This window comes from Monodelphis domestica, chromosome 4 (assembly GCF_027887165.1).
Source record: "Monodelphis domestica isolate mMonDom1 chromosome 4, mMonDom1.pri, whole genome shotgun sequence".
Classification (NCBI taxonomy): domain Eukaryota; kingdom Metazoa; phylum Chordata; class Mammalia; order Didelphimorphia; family Didelphidae; genus Monodelphis; species Monodelphis domestica.
The window spans coordinates 370,571,672-370,586,143 of NC_077230.1; the positions used below are offsets into that span (position 1 = coordinate 370,571,672).

Genomic DNA, 14,472 nt, shown 5'->3' on the forward strand with positions numbered 1-14,472 from the left:
GTGCCACTAGGGCAGGAGAGATGGCCTGGGAAATAATTAAGAGGTCAAGGGATTATATGTCATGATACAGCCTTACAGGAGAAGGCAGAGGGAGAGGTAAAAAGCTAATAGATTATAGTTCAATAAGGGGGTTTAGGAACTATTAAGTAAAATGGTGCTACATTTGTGGGTGATGGCAAGATCAAAGGTATGCCCATCTTTGCATGTGGTTGAGGTGGAGGGGAGGAGTAGCTCACGGTAGATGAGTAAGTTGAGCAACTTATGTGATTAATGTGTTTTGAGGGAATATTAATATTTATGCTGGTCTTCCAGTATGAGAACAGGAGTTTGAGAGGAGAGAAAAATTATGAGCCAACTCGATTGGGTGATAGACAAGACTAGCATGAACCTCAAAGAAAGGTTATTGGGAGAAAGGGGGAGAACCTGGATGTGGCAAAGGAGAGCAAGGAGTATTTTAACTCCACTGCTTTGACCAATAAGCCAAGGAAAGTAAATGAAGGTACAGTCAGTAATGGAAAGGGTGGCCAAGGAGGAGGCTATGTCATCAATGGGAGCCGATAAATGGCTAATATGAGAGCAATAAGAGCTAATGAGGAGAAGGAATAGGAGATGAAATGACAGAAGATGAAAAGAAGTTAGTTGCCCATAGAACAAGCATTCCAGAAGGCTGAGTAGAGTTACATTAAAACTTTAGGTGGGAAAGTTGAAAAGAATAGCAATGAGGAAGTAGTTGGTAGGGGGTATGGAATAGGGTCTTGATAATTGATAGGATGATAGGAGTTCAGAGTCACTGACATGACCATTTATGAGAATGTTTATCACTGAGTGGAGAGTGCCACTCCTTCCCTCAAAGGACAGGCACAGCAGGAAATGGGAGGGTTTGTTCTTTGTACTAGAGCAGTATTGGTGAACCTATGGAATGCATGCCTAAAAGAACACACAGAGTCCTCTCTGTGGGCACATCTGCAGTGGCCTGCCAGTTTGTTGCTAGAAAGCTAGAGGGACTCAGAGAAGAGCTGTTCCCCTCCCCCTCTCTACATGCCTTAGGACATTCCTCACTTCCCCTGCCCCCTCTGCCCAGCAGCCTAATGGGAGTACTTCCTCCCTCCCCTGTTTAGGGCATGGGGGTGGGGGGGTATAGGATATAGGGGAATGAGGTGAGGGGGAGTGGAAATATGGTGGTGGGGATGTGGGCACTCAGTCCATGGGGATGTGGCCTGGCATTCTGTCTCTAAAAGGTTCGCCATCACTGCACTAGAAGTTCTCCATATGTTTGAAAGATTAGGTTCGCAGCAGGAAGTGGAATATGCCTTGTGCTGGTTGAAACAGAAGTAATTGCTTTGAGACAGATTTAAGATACTAGGACCTGGCCCCTAGCAGCTTTTTCTCAGGGGACACTCTGCCCAGCAGGAGATAGAAGACTTAGGACATTAATATACCCATAATCCAAGGCCTTCTCAACTGGAGAGACTAGCTACAAGGTGGGTGCAAGAAGTAGTAAAATCCCTGCACTAATGGAAGATGCTGTCCTGACCCAGGGGAAAGGCTAGGAGGAGATGGGATTTTTGCAGCTGGTTCGAATGAAAAGGAGGACATTTTTTAAAAATCAATTTAGAACATTATTCCTTGGTTACAAGAATCGTACTCTATCCCTCCCTCCCCTACCCCGACCCTTCCCATAGCCCACGTGCAATTCCACGGAGTATTACATGTGTCCTTGATCAAAACCTATTTCCATACTGTTGGTGTTTGCATCAGGATATTCATTTAGAATCTACATCCCCAACCATATCCCCTCGAAGCCATGTAATCAAGTTTTTCTTCTGTGTTTCTACTCCCAGTTTTTCCTCTGAATGTGGATGGCATTTTTTCTCATAGTTCCCTCCAAGTTGTTCAGGAACACTGCATTGCCACTAATGAAGAAGTCTATTAGATTTGATTGTACCACAGTATATCAGTCTCTGTGTATAATGTTCTCTTGGTTCTGCTCCTTTCGTTTTGCATTACTTCCTGGAGGTTGTTCCAGTTCCCATGTAATTCCTCCACTTTATTATTCCTTTCAGCACAATAGTATTCCATCACCAACATATACCATAATTTGTTCAGCCATTCCCCAATGGAAGGGCATCCCCTCATTTTCCAATTTTTTGCCACCACAAAGAGCACAGCTATGAATATTCTTGCACATGTCTTTTTCCTTATTATCTCTTTGGGTACAAACCCAGCAGTGATATGGCTGGATCAAAGGGTAGACAGTCTTTTAGTGCCCCTTGGGCATAATTCCAGACTGCCCTCCAGAATGGTTGGATCAATTCACAATTCCACCAGCAATGAATTAATGTCCCCGACTTTGCCACATCCCCTCCAGCATTCATTACTTTCCATTGCTTCATGTTAGCCAATCTGCTAAGGTGTGAGGTGGTACCTCAGAGTTGTTTTGATTTGCATCTATCTGATTATAAGAGATTTAGAACACTTTTTCATGTGCTGATTAATAGTTTTGATTTCTTTGACTGAAAATTGCCTATTCATGTCCCTTGCCCATTTTTCAATTGGAGAATGGCTTGATTTTTGGTACAATTGGTTTAGCTCTTTATAAATTTGAGTAATTAGACCTTTGTCAGAGGTTTTTGTTATGAAGATTGTTTCCCAATTTGTTGCTTCCCTTCTAATTTTGGTTACATTGGTTTTGTTTGTACAAAAACTTTTTAATTTGATGTAATCAAAATTATTTATTTTACATTTTATGACTCTTTCTAACTCTTGTTTGGTTTTAAAATCTTTCCTTTCCCAAAGGTCTGACATGTATACTATTCTGTGTTCCCACAGTTTACTTATAGTTTCCTTCTTTATGTTCAAGTCATTCACCCATTCTGAGTTTATCTTGGTGTAGGGTGTGAGGTGTTGATCCAAACCTAATCTCTCCCACACTGTCTTCCAATTTTCCCAGCAGTTTTTATCAAATAGTGGATTTTTGTCTCAAAAGTTGGGATCTTTGGGCTTGTCATAGACTGTCTTGCTGAGGTCACTTACCCCAAGTCTATTCCACTGATCCTCCTTTCTGTCTCTTAGCCAGTAACATATTGTTTTGATGACCACTGCTTTATAGTATAGTTTGAGATTGATCTGGGACTGCAAGGCCATCTTCCTTTGCATTTTTTTCATGATTTCCCTGGATATCCTTGATCTTTTGTTCTTTCAAATTAACTTTGTTATGGTTTTTCTAATTCAATAAAATTTTTTTTTGGTAGTTTGATGGGAATGGCACTAAATAAGTAAATAAGTTTGGGTTGGATGGTCATTTTTATTATGTTAGCTCGTCCTACCCATGAGCAGTTAATGTTTTTCCAATTGTTTAGATCTAGTTTTAGTTGTGTGGAAAGTGTTTTGTAGTTGTGTTCATATAGTTCCTGTGTTTGTCTTGGCAGATAGATTCCCAAGTATTTTATATTGTCTAGGGTGATTTTAAATGGAATTTCTCTTTCCAATTCTTGCTGCTGGGATGTGTTGAAGATATATAGAAATACTGATGACTTATGTGGTTTTATTTTGTATCCTGCAACTTTGCTAAAGTTGTTGATTATTTCCACTAGCTTTTTAGTTGATTCTCTGGGGTTCTTTAAGTAGACCATCATATCATCCGCAAAGAGTGATAGCTTGGTCTCTTCATTGCCAATTTTAATACCTTCAATTTCTTTTTCTTCTCTAATTGCTATTGCTAGGGTTTCTAGTACAATGTTGAATAATAGCGGTGATAATAGGCATCCTTTTTTCACTCCTGATCTTATTGGGAATGCATCTAGTTTATCCCTATTGCAGATGATGTTGGCTGATGGTTTTAGATAGATACTGTTTATTATTTTTAGGAAAGACCCTTCTATTCCTATACTTTCTAGTGTTTTCAATAGGAATGAGTGTTATATTTTGTCAAAGGCTTTTTCTGCGTCTATTGAGATAATCATGTGATTTTTGTTGGTTTATTTGTTGATATAGTCAATTATGTGGATGGTTTTCCTAATATTGAACTATCCTTGCATTCCTGGTATAAATTCTACCTGATCATAGTGAATAACCCTCGTGATGACTTGCTGGTATCTTTTTGCTGGTATCCTATTTAAGATTTTTGCATCTATGTTCATCAAGGAGATTGGTCTGTAGTTTTCTTTCTCCATTTTTGACCTGCCTGGCTTTGAAATCAGTCTCATATTTGTGTCATAAAAGGAATTTGGCAGAACTCCCTTTTGCTTATTATGTCAAATAGTTTGTATAGTATTGGGATTAGCTGTTTGTTCAATGTGTGATAGAATTCACTTGTGAATCCATCAGGCCCTGGGGATTTTTTCTTAGGGAGTTCTTTGATGGCTTGTTCAATTTCTTTTTCTGATATGGGATTATTTAAGAATTCTATTTCTTCTTCTGTTAATCTAGGCAATTTATATTTTTGTAAATATTCATCCATATCACCTTGATTGGCATATTTATTGCCATATAATTGGGCAAAATAGTTTTTAATGATTGCCTTAATTTCCTCTTCATTGGAGGTGAGGTCTCCCTTTTCATCTATCATACTGTTAATTTGGTTTTCTTCTCTCCTTTTTTTTTATTAGATTGACCAGTACTTTGTCTATTTTGTTTGTTTTTTCAAAATACCAGCTTCTAGTCTTATTTATTAGTTCAATAGTTCTTTCACTTTTGATTTTATTAACTTTTCCCTTAATTTTTAGGATCTCTAATTTAGTTTTCTTCTGGGGATTTTTAATTTGTTTGCTTTCAAGTTTTTTGATTTGCATGTCCAATTCATTGACTTCCGCCCTCCCTAATTTGTTAATATATGAACTCAAGGATATGAGTACTGCGAAAAGGAGGAAATTTAATGAACTGGTAGAAGAGGCTTCTAGGCCCAGGACGATGTTAACTAACTTGTGACTCTGGGCAAGGTACTTCCTCCTCTATTCTGATCCTCAGTTTCTTTATCTAAAAAAATGAAGAGGTGGGACAAGATGATCTCTTAAGATTGCTTTTCAGAGGTATCTTTATATGAGTCTATAATTCTAGAAATTTCTATTAATTGAGGCCTTGAGTCTCAATTTCTCAATCAATAAAATGAAAAAAACAAAACAGAACAAAATACCTGACCAGTTATCAGATCTACAAGAAAGATCCAAAGCCTTAAAAAGAAATATTTCCAAAGTGTTCTTCTTAAAGGCATTCCAAAATTCAATCATGAATGGAAAACTAAAGTAGTAATTGAAATGAAACTCACTGAAATTGGTCATAGTGAGAGATCATATTGAATAGCAGAGGCCAAAATACTATTTTTAAAAACATTATATTAAAAGTGGTTTATGATGAAAAACAGTTTCAAGGAAACAGCTGAGGAAACTTACTAAAAAGGCAAAAGAGATATGCATGAATGAATGGGGGGAAAATGAGCTAGGTTCTTTAACAACAATCTATAAGCAACTCTCCCAATTCATAGGGCCTTGGCAAAGAGAGAAAGAGTGGATGGAAGCAACTGAGAAGTATAATTTAATGCTTTCAAAAGGTTTATCCTTCACAAGAATCTATTAAAACAGTGCAGAAGTATGGCAAAACCTTACCTACACTGAAAGCCAGTTTTGAAGCAAAGCAAAAAAAAAAGTGTACTACAGAAACTGTTGTCCGAATGGTACTCCACTTTGCCAGAGAGGAAATGTAGAATGTTCAAGCTTCAAGAATTCTTAGAACTTATCTAACCAACCCCCTCACATGTTATAGATTAAAAACTGAGGTACTTGAAAAGCTTCATGAAAACTAAATCTTCCTAATTTAGAATATATATTAAATGAAGTCAGGGAGCCCTTAATCTAAAGAAATACTATGGTGCCTCCTTTTGTAAAGTGAGTCATAAGCCCCTAGTTTCTCCTGTTTGTATACATCTGAGTTTTTACACAATGTGTTGATCCATAGTCATATACTCATAAATGGCATCATCTCCAGAGGTCTAGATTCAGTGTAAGGAAACTCTAAAAGCAACAAAAAAGTTTCTAGATATACAGGAGGAAGGCCATAAAAGAGGTTGAAACGATGGCTTTTATGCAAGAAAAGATGAGGATATGGAGAGTTTCATTTCAGAGAATACAAGGTCCATTCTAGACTGTCATTGTTTTAAAGAGGCAATATAGTTGATTTTCTTCAATTCTACTGATATCTACTGAGATCCTTCTTTTTTTTTTTAAACCCTTACCTTCCATCTTGGAATCAATACTGTGTATTGGTTCCAAGGCAGAAGAGTGGTAGGGGCTAGGCAATGGGGGTTAAGTGACTTGCCCAGGGTCACACAGCTGGGAAGTGTCTGAGGCCAGATTTGAACCTAGGGTTTCCCATCTCTAGGCCTGGCTCTCAATCTACTGAGCTACCCAGCTGCCCCTACTGAGAGCTTTCTAAGTGTTTAGCCTTCTGTAATAGATTTTAATTAATTAACACAATATTATACAATCATAAATTTGAAAATGTATCTATATGAGGAAGCACATGTCTGTGACAATCAATTACAAGCATATATAAAATGCTTACTATGTACCAGACACCATCCATGATGGGTGCTGAGAATATAATATAATGACAAAAAAAACAAGGGCTCTACTCTCAAGGAGCTTAAGAAACAATATGTACACCTTTAAGTGGCAGAGAGAAAAGAACTTATTGGTAGTCAGAAGACCAATAGGTTTTAATCCCAGGTCTGTCACTAACTCTCTGACCTTGAGAATGTCACTTAGGAAGATCTTTGGGCCTTATTTACTTTGCCTATAGAGTGAAGAGTTTGCATTGTATGATCTATAAGATCCTTGCCAGCTACCATAAAAGGACAGGATAAGAAATCAGGTTATCTGCCACTCACTTGCTGCAAAACCTTGAATAAATCCCTTCTCTTAGTGTCAGTTTTTCACCTGTAAAAGGAAAGGGCTGAACTAAATAATTTCCAAAGTTCCATTCTAGCTCTGATGTTCTAATGCCTTTTAAAAATCCAAACTTATGCTTTAATCAGCATAGAGAATTCTAGGTACAGAAATTCTCTCCATTAATATAACTCTGTAACTCAAGCATAACTTATAACCTTAAGAAAGCTGCCTGAATATCAAAAAGTACTTGCCTCCCACTGCTTGGCTAATATGTACCTGGCCGAAGAACCTGAATCTATATCTCTGTATAAGGGAAATTCATAGCAGGCTTAGGGTTAGAAAACTTGGATAATATAAGGAAGCATTTCATGGGGGTTTAAATTAGAAATGTTGGGTGCCTTAGGGCTCAGGTCTAACCTCATCACTAAAATACCACATAGCTACAGGAAAGCTACTCTTTCACTCTTGGCTTCAGTTATTGTGAATCATAATAGAACAATATGAAGTAAAGCCAGGATTCAGAATCCAAAGATGGTCTTTTCTTAGTCTCATGCTATATAAACATTGTGCTTATATATGCTGCTTTGCTCTGAAGTGGTGTTATTGTGTACTGTTGAACTTTAGTGTCTGTATGGTATGCCTACCTGCTAAAAAAAACTTGCTTCTATTTTCTCTACCAAGGAAAATTATCTTTAGATTGAGGACAGAATAAAAACGGATAATAAAAAATTGTAACACAGTGATAAAGAGAAATTGTAATCTACCTTCTTTCTACTGTATAGACCTAGATAATCTTCAGAGGCTCCCTTAATGCCTATACCAAGTAAAGTTCAAACACTTCTGCTGGTATTTAAGGCACACCATAAGTTAGTGCTACCTACCTCAGTTTTCCAGCTATAGTTCAGATTACTCTCCACCAGCCATACTATACTACAAACTAATCAACTATCTGAGATCCCAAGGCTAATGAAATCTCTAGCCTCTAAGCCTCTGTAATGCTTTTCCTTTTGATTGTAATGCTTCTAGTTGTCCCTCTTTACTTCTTATTCATCCTTTAAAACCCAATACAAGTGCCACCTTCGAAACAAAATCTTTCTTTTTGCAAATATCATTTATTAGGTAGCAGTTATTATAGTCACATAATTGACAGGGCTAGCTCAGTTTGCTTGTCTATTACAAGAGCCTGTTCATTACAAAGAGACCCATAGGAGACCAACAAAAAGCAGCCTTTGAGGTCCTCCTCCAACAAGTTATTTCTTATAAATATGTTAAGATCATATAAGATTATTTGACGGATACAACCACAGAAATAACTCTGTTCAGTAGCCATTTGTGTATCAATATTAAATGAAATGGTTATTAAATAGGCATCCATAGTCTTGCTGAAAGGTGTTTGCCACTCCACTAAAGATTATCTTTCTATCAAGTCCTAGAACATAAAAGGGGCTTTTCAAAGACATGGAGTTGCTCAAGGAAAACTGGCCTAGTAACTTATACAGGAAAAATCATATGGATAAAGAATGAATACTGTTCAAACTATGATATAGTTAGATGAATGGTCAATCCACTAGGTTAACTTACAGGTAAATATATCTTGGACAGGCATAGCAGATGGATATTAAGTGTGAATTTTAAAACTATTCCACCCTAATCAGATTGTACTTTAGAAGATCTGATTTAGCTATTTCCTGATCAATAACAAGAGATACTTGGACTAACAGAATCAGGTCTTGGGAACTCTACATTTCTCCACCCTCCTTAGTTTAACAAGATTAGAAAGGTCTGCACCAAACTCAAGGATTAAGTATCTGAGAAAAATGGCCTTCAACAGACATGTTCAGAAATAGCAGACAGACCCCTGGGCTGTCCTAAGTCAAGCTAAGCTATCATTGGTACAGATGAGACACAAGAAAGTGACATAAAATCATCTATATAAGGCACGTCACTGGCTCTCTTCACCCTCTTTTTCTGGAGAGGTGACTCTGGCTGGCAGCATGCTAGGCGTTCCAACATCTTGGAGTGGTAGCAGTTATTTGTCTGGGTTTGGTGATGAGTTTGTCCTTGAGCTGATTCAGGCTCAGGCATCTTGGCTGAGCCCTTTTGGGGTTAAGGCTGATTCCTTCCTCCTTCACCCTCCAAAACCTGACTTTCTAGATCTCCTAATCTTCCCACCCGGTACTAGCCAGGCAGGAGAAAATCCTACTCCCTTCCTTCTTCCTTCTTAATCTCCTCCACTATATCAATTAAATCACCATAAAATTTCCAGCTGACTTGGATATTTTATTATTTGGGATTTTCCCTGGTGACCAATTAAATTTAGATTTTAAGTCACAACGCTAAAATTATCTTTTACATAAGCTAGATGGAGAATTAGAAATGAGCAGAGAAGGTTACAGTTGAAAAACTGTGTAACACTTTCAATGACCCCAAACTGCTCCATACCTCCAAAGTCCAATTTTTTAAACACTAATAGTCTGCTCATGTCAAATAACTGCAAATCAAGGACACCATAATATCTAAAGACTACAAATCACTCATGAACAAAAGGATAATGGAAAAAGACATGGTGAATATTAGTATGTGTTAGCAGGTTGAAACATATTATTAGTGTTGCCTCAAAGGCTAAAGAATGTAGGAGGGCAAAGGCTGAGACTCCATTAAGCAAAGCTCTGGAGACATGGAAGGCAAAAACCCCCGAGACCCTATTAAGGACAACCCTAAACCATAAAGCAGCTGAAGTCTGTCACGTATCTTGACTTTCCACCCCAAGGCCTATAACCACAAACTTCCCCTTCCCTCACGCCCTGCAAAATCACTGATATATGCATTTTTCTTGGGAATCTAAACTAGGTTGTTACATGTTGATTAATTATCTTATAGAAATCACTGGGTAGACTCAATGAGGTAAATTAGATTACATTGTGTCACTTTACAAATCATTTACTTTCAATGTGTATGAGGAAACTTGCACAAAGACCCTAGTTTGTTTTGCCCTCTCTATAAAATGAAAACTACAACCAATAAAGCTTGCCTTGATAGCTACCAGCTATCTTGGTCCTCCCAACCTCCACTTTGTTCTTCCTTATTTTCTCTCATTTCCCTTGCCCCTACTTGGGGATCCTCAAATAATTTAGCAAGGAGGACTTGTCAAGACAAATCAAGAAGATGAATGACTTGAAAGGGAGGCAAGTCAGTCATGTTGCAAACATAATATAAAAGAAAGGCAGATAAGTGTTCCTTTTTGAGAATCAAAATGGAAAAGATGAATTCTTCCAACTATACTAGTAAGCTTGAATTCAGTTGCTGATAAGATCCTAGAACACATCATTAAAGGGATAGTCTATGAGTCAGAGAAAGGCAGGATAGTTTCAATGGAAAGAGAACCTGCCTGTACTCAGGGAGACTTGGATTCAATCTGTATTTTATCTTTCAACCTAGACAATCCTTTAAGCTTTAAGCTGAAGAATAATTGTTGTTTGCATTGATAAAAGAAGTTTCCTCACTGGGCATATCCTCCATCAAAGAAATAAAGTCTAGACTCCACTCCATCCCTCTCTTAAAAAAATTAATAAAGAACTAATAAAGCTCATAAAGAACAAGTCATGCTAAAATGACCTTGTTTCCTTCTTAATCACTTTACTAGACTGGCCAATCAGGTATGCTATAGCCTCTTAGGGACTACAATGTTTATGTTCTTCAATACCCTGTTTATTCTTCTATGGACATGTCCTAGTATGTTAATGTCATTCCTAAAATGTGGTATTCAGAATAAAAGAAATTAGAAAAGATCTAATGAGAGCAGAATGAAATGGAATTATCACCTCTCTTATTCCAGAAACAATGATTCTATTCATGCATCTTATGACATTACCTTTTTGAGCTTCCATGTAGCACCTCCTGTTGAGCTAAAAAAAATGCAATTTTATAAGAAGAGTTACTAATCTAAGCAGTACTATTCAACTTGGAGGCCTAGCTCTGAGATAGAAGGGTTTATCAAGAACGTCTAGGATTCTTTGGGGCAATTAATTTACCACCAGTGGAGAAAGCAAAGAAGGAAGCTGAGATGTTGCTAAATTTAGAACCGCTTCAAAACTCAACCCCAAATTTTTGCCTGAATTAGAAACTTTGGAGTTTCTAAGAAAGAAGAATTTCTAAGGAAGGAAAGAAGTTTCTCAAAGTCTACACACTTAAAACCTTCTAAGGATTACTGTCGATGATCTAGAAGTCAGAAAACAGATAATGATTAAATATTTTAAGAATATGTATGGGAAAGGTCTTATATTATGAGGTGGTACCTAGGCTGACTCTTAAAGAGAGGGATTCAGAGAGGCAGAATTAGCTTTTATGGACCATAAATGTTGGGAAAACAACAAAGTATTTGAAGTCTCCCACACATAAGTGTTGTCGCCATTGTTGTTACTGTCCCCAATGGTCTTGCTTGTACTATTGCCCCAGTTCCATATTCTAGCATGATACCCTTAACATTTCATTATTTTCATATTACTATGACGGCGATTTATTATTTAGGTCAGTGTAGACAAAACAAATTGAAGTGGCAATTCTGGAGATTTATATCTCATATTCCTCACCAGAGCTGATACCTCCCACTGAAGCTACTATCTACCCCAAGGTTTACTTCTATAACTCAATAAGTACTTGGTAATAAGTACTTACTTGGCATTACCCCTAAACGTCTCTTCTAGCACTAAATCTAGGATCCTATGATAGTTCATCAGATTAGGCCCTAAGGCACTGAAAAAGAGGGGTCTACAAAAAGTCTATGTCTTTGCCCTTGATTTGTTTAGTTTATTATAAACTAGGCATTATCCTAGGAATATAGCAACAAGAACAAAGTAGAATCTGACAGCAATAAGTTTATATTCTGAAAATTAGCAATGTGCACAGAAATAAGTAAATATAAAACTTTCAATATTATGTATATAAAAATGTTTTGATAGAGGAACTAGAGAGAGAGAGAGAGCACTAACAAGAAGAATCAAGAAAGGCCTTACATTAGGAGGTGGCATCTGGGCTGAATCTTGAAGAGAGTTAGGAATTCTAAGAAGCAGAGGAAAATTCTAAGAGGAGGAAGAATATATCAGGTATGGTACAAGAACTATACAAAGGTAGGGAGACAGAAGATGACATGTCATGTCAAATATAGGTAATAGAAAATAAGTCAGTTTACCTGGAACATAGTATGTGGGAAGAGAATTCACATGAAATTTATCTAGAAAGAGGCAGCTAGGTGACTCAATGGGTTCAAAACTGACCTCAAGACATTTCCTAGCTATATGACTCTGGACAAGTCACTTAACCCCAACTGCTTAGCTCTTACTGCTCTTCTACCTTGAAATCAACACTTAGTATCTACTCCAAGAGAGAAGTTAAGGGTTTAATTTTTTTTTTATCTAGAAAGATAGGTTGCAATCAGATTGTAAGAGGTTTTAAATGCCCAAAAGCAATTTTTTCAAATTTTGTTTTGTTTTATCCTAAGGTCAAAAGGAAGCCACTAAGGTTTCCTGAGCAGGAAAGTAACAGGGTAAGACTTGAGCTTTAGAAATACCATTTGTGTTGAGAATAGATTGGCAAAAGGAAAGACTAGAGGCAGAGATATCAAATAGGAAGCTACAGTCTTGCAACAGTCTAGGTAAGAAGTAATGAGGGCTTGGCCTAGTATGGTAGCTATGTGACCAGAGGCACATTTTTGTGGAGATAGACTGAGCATAAGGGCTCTTGAATTTTTTCTTTATTCTCTTAGTCAAATATTTTTAGTACTTAGTATACAAAAAGATAATAAGTAAAGAGAAGTCAGAACTATCCCTATTTGCTAACAATATGATTATTTATTAAATCCTGGAAAATTGTCAAAGATGCTAATTAAGATAAGAATCAATAGTATTTTACATAGCAATTTTAAAATACAGAAGAGAAAAAGGAAAGCTCTACAAAATGCATAAAATATGTGGGAATTAATCTACCAAGGAACTTTCAAGAATTTGTGGCTATAATTACAAAGTGTTCCTTAAAGAAATAAAAAATTACATGAATATCTGGAGAAACAATCAATATTCATTGCTGGGAAGCAGCAATAAACTAATATTGAAAATTCAGTCTAAATTAATGTATAGATTTAGTGCTATTCTAAACAACTGAGAAGATACTTTATAAGATTAGTCAAAATAATAACTACAGTCATGTTGAGAAACAAAAGGTCTTGAATCTCAAGGAAAATCATAAAAAAATTAGGAATTTAAAGATTTGCAATCCAAATCTCAAAAAATATTATAAAACGGTAATCATCAAAACTATTTTTAAAAATAGAATAGTAACAGAAACTAGATAATGAATCAAAACCAAATAAGCTCAATATAAATTGAGGAAGAATTCCCTATGTAAAAAGAATTACAGGGAAAGTAGGAAAGCAAAAATTAGGTTTAGAAAACTTATTAGGCCATATATTTAAGTTCAAATGGACTTGAATATTAGAGAAAGCAAAATAGTAGAGTAGATAGAGTGCTGGGCCTAAAGTAAGGAAGATATGAATTAAAATTTAATCTGACACTAGCTGTGCGGACCTAGGCAAGTCATGTACTCTCTGTCTGCTTCAGTTTCTTCAGTTCTAAAAAGGGAATCATAATAGCACATACCTCACAGGATTGTTGTGAGGACAAATTAAATCACATCCAAAAAGTACTTAGCAAAGGGCCTAGCATATAGTAAGTACTTAATAAATATTTATTCTCTTTTCCCTCTTTTCTTCCCTTAATTGTCATACCATTAAAAAAAATAGAAAAGAACAAGAATAAGCACCTTTCGTGGAAATGACTAGGGGGAGAATTCTTAACCAAACAAGGGATAGTTGCAATTAAAAAATATAAAAGAGATCTCTTTAATCACAATGAAATTGAAAAGCTTGTGCATGAACAAAATTAACATAAAGCTGAGAAAAGAAGTGATCAACTCAGAAAAAGACTTTTTGTCAAATATCTCTATTAATGGTCTGATATCAAGAGATAAAAAGGAACTAACATAAAAACATGAGATCAAGTCATTCTCCAGCGGGTAAATGGTCAAAAGACATGAAAAAATAGTTCTCAAAAGAATCAGTTATCAACATATGAATGCCTGTTCAAATCACTCTCAATAAATTGACAAAAGTGACAAATCTGGGAATAGTTAATGCTGGAGGAATTGTGAGAAGACAAGTATACTAATACAGTGTTGGTGGACTTGTGAATTGGTTTAACTATTCTGGAAATGAATTTGGAATTATGTTAAGAAAATGACTAAAATGTACACATCCTTTGACCCAGAGATATGATTTGAGAAAATACCCAAGAAGATCAGTGTTTAAAAAGTTAAGTTCCATATACACCAAAAATATTTACAGCAATATCTTATAGAAAAGAACTGGAAACAAAGCAGTTGTCCATTGATGGAGAAACAGCAAAATAAATTGTGGTATGCGTAAATTGAACTATAAGGAAAACTAAGTACCACAGAATCAATACTTTCAAATTATGGTGCTGAAGAAGATGTTTGAGAGTTCCTTAGACAGCAACGAGATCAAATTAGTCAATAATTAAAG

At 36.4% G+C, this 14,472-nt stretch overlaps 1 protein-coding gene across 16 annotated transcripts in view; it reads right to left on the bottom strand.

Moving 5' to 3' along the window:
* Positions 1-14,472, bottom strand: part of SCMH1 (Scm polycomb group protein homolog 1) — a 177,267-nt gene that overhangs the window by 144,279 nt on the left and 18,516 nt on the right. The gene's annotated exons all lie outside the window — the stretch shown is intronic.